Source organism: Oncorhynchus mykiss, chromosome 30 (genome assembly GCF_013265735.2).
Source record: "Oncorhynchus mykiss isolate Arlee chromosome 30, USDA_OmykA_1.1, whole genome shotgun sequence".
NCBI lineage: Eukaryota > Metazoa > Chordata > Actinopteri > Salmoniformes > Salmonidae > Oncorhynchus > Oncorhynchus mykiss.
The window spans coordinates 15,237,799-15,245,493 of record NC_050570.1 but is presented as its reverse complement, the minus strand read 5'-3'; the positions used below and the strand labels follow the sequence as shown (position 1 = coordinate 15,245,493).

General features: G+C 38.8%; 1 pseudogene; it reads left to right on the top strand.

Moving 5' to 3' along the window:
- Positions 1-428: 428 nt before the first annotated feature.
- On the top strand, positions 429-2,705 carry LOC110522745 (annotated as a pseudogene).
- Positions 2,706-7,695: the final 4,990 nt, after the last annotated feature.

Here is a 7,695-nt window from a genome sequence, read left to right as displayed (position 1 = left end):
TATGGCTTCCACTAGATGTTAACAGTCTTTGGAGCCTTGTTTGATGCTTCTACTGTGAAGTGGAGGCGATTGAGAGGGGAATGGGTCAGGGCTTTGGCAGAGTGCCATGAGTTGACCACGCTCGTTCACGTGAGAGTGAGCTCTGTTCCATTGCATTTCTACAGACAAAGGAATTCTCCGGTTGGAACATTATTGAAGATTTATGTTAAAAACATCCTAAAGATGGATTCTATACATCGTTTGACATGTTTCTACGGACTGTAACGGAACTTTTTGACTTTTTGTCTGCTCCTAATGAACGCGCGTCCTGAATTTTGATTTGTGAACTGAACGCGCTAACAAAAGGAGGTATTTGGACATAAATGATGGACATTATCGAACAAAACAAACATTTATTGTGGAACTGGGATTCCTGGGAGTGCATTCTGATGAAGATCATCACAGGTAAGCGAATATTTATAATGTCTGACTTTTACTGACACCACAACGTGGCGGGTATCTGTTTGGGTTGTTTTGGTCTCTGAGAGCCGTACTCAAATTATAGCATGGTGTGCTTCTTCCGTAAAGTTCTTTTGAAATCTGACACAGCGGTTGCATTAAGGAGAAGTGTATCTATAACTCCATGCATAATAGTTGTATCTTTTATCAATGTTTATTAAGAGTATTTCTGTAAAATCACCGGATGTTTTGGAACTACTGAACGTAACGCGCCAATGTAAACAGATTTTTTTATATAAATATTAACTTTATCAAACAAAACATACATGTATTGTGTAACATGAAGTCCTATGAGTGTCATCTCATAAGATCATCAAAGGTTAGTGATTCATTTCATCTATATTTCTGCTTTTTGTGACTCCTCTCTTTAGCTGGAAAAATGGCTGTGTTTTTCTGTGACTTGGCTCTGACCTAACATAATCGTTTGTTTTGCTTTCGCTGTAAAGCCTTTTTGAAATTGGACACGGTGGTGGGATTAACAAGAAGTGTATTTTTAAAATGGTGTAAAATACTTCTGTTTGAGGAATTTTAATTATGGGAATTCTGTAGTTTTGAATTTGGCGCCCTGCACTTTCACTGGCTGTTGTCATATCGATCCCGTTAGTGGGATCTCAGCCCAAAGAGGTTAACCAATTAGATCTCAGGAACCTCCTCCATTTTTCAAAATAAACAAATTAAAGTTATTATTTTAAATGTTTTAACTATATTTAAAGCCATCCTGATTGGGTGGGCCAGTATTCAATCTGGCAGGGTCTGGTCCCAGCCAGGCCCTGCCATGGCTTCACCTCTGATTGGAGCAATGTCAAAGGTAGTTATTTTTTTGACAAAGTTTAGGATTACAGTTCATTTATATTTGAAGTTAATTATTGCAGGTGTACCAGACAGGAGGTAGGTCTACATGTCATTGGGTTTTCTGTTTCAGCTTTTTTATTTTCCTCCAGACCACCAGCAGCTCACTCTCTCTTTCTCTGAAGAGGAGGTTCCCCCTGAGCAGCAGAACCCAGAACCCATACAATTTAAAGATGAACAGGAGGAACTCAGGACCAGTCAGGAGGAAGAGCAGCTTCAAGGGATTGAGGCGTATACCATAGAGATCACATTTATTCCTGTCTGTGAAAAGTGACTGTGATGAGGACCCAACTCATCCCTCACATCTCTATCAAGCCCAAAAGGAAGGAAAAGGAGAGAGAGAAACACTCTACCCAGTACTAAAACTGAACAGATCACAACAGAACCTGATGGAGAGGACTATAGGGAATCAGAACCAACCAGTATCTCTCAGCCCCTCCCTGCAGTAAATCCAGACTGTTCGTCAGCTCAGAGTGAAAACAGTCAAAGTGTCAATGGTATGGAGACAGGAGGACCCCAATCAGGATTTAAGTCAGTCAAATCAAAGATGATAAAAGGACAAAGGTCCCATATCAATAGTAAGGGTAAGAAATCTACAGTTGACCCTCCTGAAGTCACCCCGTCAAAGTAATGCTATTACCTGTTTTTGTAAGATGTGTTGTAAGTCTTTTCATCACCTGGGTTCATTAATTTAACACGTGTGAACTCATAGAAAGGATAAAGAAAGTATTTGTGGTGTGTGTGAAATGTTTTCAATCCACAGAAAGGAGGAAATATCTGAGACTCACATTGCAGCTAGTCTTTGTTGTGATGTTTGTAGTAAAGGGTTCAGCAAGAACAGTAAGCTGATAGCGCACATGAGAAGCCACACTGGGGAGACTCCATTTCATTGTTGTCATTGTGGCAAAGGATTCGAACAGAATAGAAATCTAAAAACACACATTAGGACCCACACAGGGGAGAAACCTCATAGCTGTCCTGACTGTGGTAAAGGGTTCAGCGTTGCCACTAATCTGTCAGTGCACATGAAGACTCACACAGGAAAGAAAAGACAAAAGGATTCAGCACTGGCACCAATCTGAATGTGCACATGAGAACTCAGGGGAGAGACCATACTGATGTCCTCATGGTAGAAATGTATTTCCCAATCAGGTACATTAAATAACAATCAAAGACACACCAAGGCATCACTGTATAGGTGCAATGATTGCAGGAGTTCTCAAAATGATAGAGCTCCAACAAAGTTACATGAATAACCGTCACAAGGGAGAAAATATGACAATGTGCTGTTTGGGAAAAGGTCTAGAGACAGAATATTGAGACTCACATTCTAACCTACACCTGTGAGAGGAGATGCCCATTAGGACACTATTTTATTTATTTTTTATTTTACCCTGTAAGTTGACTGAGAACACATTCTCATTTACAGCAACAGCGTGGGGAATAGTTACAGGGGAGAGGAAGGGGGATGAATGAGCCAATTGGAAGCTGGGGATGATTAGGTGGCCTTGGTGGTATGAGGGCCAGGCTTGGGTGAAAATAATATGACTGAATTATTGCTTAAACATAATAACTCCCCATCACTGTTTTACAGAGAGCCGTTTGTGGATTTCTGAGCATTAGTTATAGGATGACACAAATACATTTTAAACTATGTCCTCCCTTTCTACATGAAACATGTTTTTGTTTTTAGAGTGAAAGTGTTTTGTTAAAGTATTGAATTCTGCTATATTATCTGTTTTATAGTTAACAGTTTTCACAATATCAATTACTTTGCACTTATGTTTCTTCAAGTGTCCACAGGAGTTGAAAGATTCCTACCATTTTTGTTATTACCTCTGAGCTTGATGCCAATATCCACTCTGAGGGAAAATACATTTTTATTTTGTTTCCATGTTTTGACAAGCATTAGGAAAATTGTTGTGCTATGCTCAAGTGGACCCATTCATATACAGTGGAGCAAAAACATATTTTGTCAGCCACCAATTGTGCAAGTTCTCCAACTTAAAAAGGTAGGTACACTGCAACTATGACAGACAAAATGAGAAAACAAAATCCAGAAAATCACATTGTAGGGATTTTAATTTATTTATTTGCAAATTATGGTGGAAAATAAGTATTTGGTCACCAACAAACAAGCAAGATTTCTGTCTCTCACAGACCTGTAACTTCTTCTTTAAGAGGCTCCTCTGTCCTCCACTCGTTACCTGTATTAATGGCACCTGTTTGAACTTGTTATCAGTATAAAAGACACCTGTCCACAACCTCAAACAGTCACACTCCAAACTCCACTATGGCCAAGACCAAAGAGCTGTCAAAGGACACCAGAAACAAAATTGTAGACCTGCACCAGGCTGGGAAGACTGAATCTGCAATAGGTAAGCAGCTTGGTTTGAAGAAATCAACTATGGGAGCAATTATTAGGAAATGGAAGACACACAAGACCACTGATAATCTCCCTCGGTCTGGGGCTCCACGCAAAATCTCACCCTGTGGGGTCAAAATGATCACAAGAACGGTGAGCAAAAATCCCAGAACCACACGGGGGGACCTAGTGAATGACCTGCAGAGACCTTGGACCAAAGTAACAAAGCCTACCATCAGTAACACACTACGCCGCCAGGGACTCAAATCCTGCAGTGCCAGACGTGTCCCCCTGCTTAAGCCAGTACATGTCCAGGCCCATCTGAAGTTTGCTAGAGAGCATTTGGATGATCCAGAAGAAGATTGGGAGAATGTCATATGGTCAGATGAAACCAAAATATAACTTTATGGTAAAAACTCAACTCGTCGTGTTTGGAGGACAAAGAATGCTGAGTTGCATCCAAAGAACACCCTACTTACTGTGAAGCATGTTGGTGGAAACATCATGCTTTGGGGCTGTTTTTCTGCAAAGGGACCAGGACGACTGATCCGTGTAAAGGAAAGAAGGGCATTGAAGATAAAACGTGGCTGGGTCTTTCAGCATGACAATGATCTCAAACACACCGCCCGGGCAACGAAGGAGTGGCTTCGTAAGAAGCATTTCAAGGTCCTGGAGTGGCCTAGCCAGTCTCCAGATCTCAACCCCATAGAAAATCTTTGGAGGGAGTTGAAAGTCTGTGTTGCCCAGCAACAGCCCCAAAACATCACTGCTCTAGAGGAGATCTTCATGGAGGAATGGGCCAAAATACCAGCAACAGTGTGTGAAAACCTTGTGAAGACTTACAGAAAACGTTTGACCTCTGTCAATGCCAACAAAGGGTATATAACAAAGTATTGAGATAAACTTTTGTTATTGACCAAATACTTTTTTCCCACCATAATTTGCAAATAAATTCATATAAAATCCCACAGTGTGATTTTCTGGATTTTTTTCCTCATTTTGTCTGTCATAGATGAAGTGTACCTATGATGATAATTACAGGCCTCTCTCATCTTTTTAAGTGGGAGAACTTGCACAATTGGTGGCTGACTAAATACTTTTTTGCCCCACTGTAAATGAACCTTCTCAAACATGCTTTTTTTCATCTCAAAATATATTTATGCATATTTTATCAACCTTTGTTTTACAGAATAAATGTTAACATGTTTATTGTGAAGTGTCTTTACCTGCACACTTCTCTTTCCTCTGTGTTCATGAAATGTTTGACAGTTATCTAGTCACCAATCCATGCAATGTTTTATGCTCGATAAAGGCCTATCAAGTTGCATTTAGCAAAGGCTCGTAGGCCATATGATTGACTGTAATTGTATTTTATTTGCCCTGAATATACTATTGTTTACTGCATATGTTTCTTAAAATCTCTCAAGGATCGGACCCTTTTTTACATTTTCGCCTAAAATGACATACCCAAATCTAACTGCCTGTAGCTTAGGCGCTGAAGCAAGGATATGCATATTCTTGATACCATTTGAAAGGATACACTTGGAAGTGTGGAAATGTGAAATTAATGTATGAGAATATAACACATTAGATCTGGTAAAAGATACTACAAAAAAAACATGCATTTTTTCCCCATCTTTGAAATGCAAGAGAGGCCACAATTTATTATTCCAGTTTAGGCGCAATGTTGATTTTGGCCACTAGATGGGAGCAGTATATTTGAAACGTTTTAGACTGATCCAATGAACCATTGCATTTCTGTTCAGGATGTATCAAGTCTGCCAAATGTTCCTAATTGGTTTATTAATACATTTTCAAGTTCATAACTGTGCACTCTCAAAAAATAGCATTATATTATTTCACTGTAATAGCTACTGTAAATTGGACAATACCGTTAGATTTACAAGAATTTAAGCTTTTTGCCCACATATGTCTATGTCCTGGGAAATGTACTTGTTAATTACAACCTCATGCTAATTGCATTAGCGCACGTTAGCTCAACCGTCCCACGGGGGTACACCGATCCCGTAGAGGACTCAAGGTTGGTGGGTTTTGCCAGTATGCTATTTGAACTAATGCCCTCTCTTCTAAGCCGAACTGACCTTGTCGCACTCCACTCCAGCAGGTGGCGATAAAGCAAAATAGGTGTATTCGTGCACAACCGAGAGAGCCACATTTTTTAGGGACAGCCTAAAACCACACAATTTTGATACACTCCGACTTGGAATTTGAACCTGATTGTGGCCTTCAGTGAGTTTATTGATGTTTGACAATATTTAATGTGTAAGTTAAGTTTTAAGTTAGTTTCATGTATTTGGAAAGGCTTTGCTGGCTTTGAGGTCCATGTGGTTTATTGGAAGAGAAATCACTTACCATGATTGTTTTTTGTAAATGTATTTGTATTTGGGCAATTCCACAGTAATGGAATTATGCCGAGACTCTAAAGTTACATTTTTCACTTTGAAATGTATGCCAAACAAAAAACACTGATTTCAAAGTTTAACAAACCATACAACTCTATGCACAATGACTACTTTGAAATATTTACACAGCAGAAAAAAATACATTTAGTGTGCAAATGCAAAGTTTGTTAACAGAATTAAATTGAAATATCCCTCAGTTTTTTCACAGTTCTTCCTGTAAATGTGTTTCTGTAAAATGTATTGGACAGACACTTCTGTCCCCTTAGAGGAGTTAAGATTAATTAACTAAATATGTTGCTTTGGATAAGATCGTCTGCTAAATGACTAAAATGGAAATGTACGTTTTTTGGAAAACGTGGTTGCATTAAAAAACAAAGGGATTTTTACCGCAATTCTGTTGCCAAACTTTGCATCTGCGAAGTTCTTCCAGTACGTGTTTTTGTGAAATTTGCTGTGTAAAGATGACTACTTTGAACAATTTACGTTTAACCCATTTTCTCTTGAGATTAAAGTCTTTAATCAAATAAAATGTGTCACTTGCTTTGTAAACAACAGGTGTAGACTAACAGTGAATACAATGCCTTTAGAAAGTATTCACACTCATTTACTTGCACATTCTGTTGTGTTACATACAGCCTGAATTTAAAATGGATTTAATTGAGATTGTTTGTCACTGTTCTACACACAATACCCATAATGTCAAAATGGAATGATGTTTTTGCTAATTAATAAAAAATGAAAGCTGAAATGTCTTGGGTCAATAATTATTCAACCACCTTGTTATGACAAGTCTAAATAAGTTTAGGAGTAAAAATGTGCTTAACAAGCCACATAATAAGTTGCATGGACTCACTCTGTGTGAAATAATAGTTTAACATGATTTTTTAAATGACCTCATCTCTGTTCCCCACACATACAATTATCTGTAAGGTCCCTCAGTCGAGCAGTGAATTTCAAAGACAGATTCAACCACAAAGAACAGAGGATTTACAATGCCTCGCAAAGAAGGGCACCTATTGGTAGATAGGTAAAAATAAAACATTTACATCCCTTTGAGCATTATGGTTATTAATTACACTTTGAATGGGGTATGAATACACCCAGCCACTACAAAGATACAGGCATCCTACCTAACTCAGTTGCTGAAGACGAAGGAAACCACTCAGGGAGTTCACCAGGAGGCCAATGATGACTTTAAAACAGTTATAGAGTTTAATGACTGTGATAGGAGAAAACTGAGGATGGATCAACAACATTGTAGTTACTCTACAATACTATCCTAAATAACAGATTGAAAAGAAGGAAGCCCTTACAGAAAATTCAGCTTTCTCGAGAACGGGCCCAAATCCCCGTCATTTGCGTGAAGGAAATACGGAGAAAAAGGGGGCGAATGTCAGGCTGCCTTCTGAGAATTCGTAGGCGAGTGAGTAAACTACCACTACCATCCGTTCTATTGGCCAACGTGCAATCATTGGAAAATAAAATGGTAATCTACGATTAAGACTATCCTACCAACGGGACATTAAAAACTGTAATATAAAACTGCTCAAAAAAATAAAG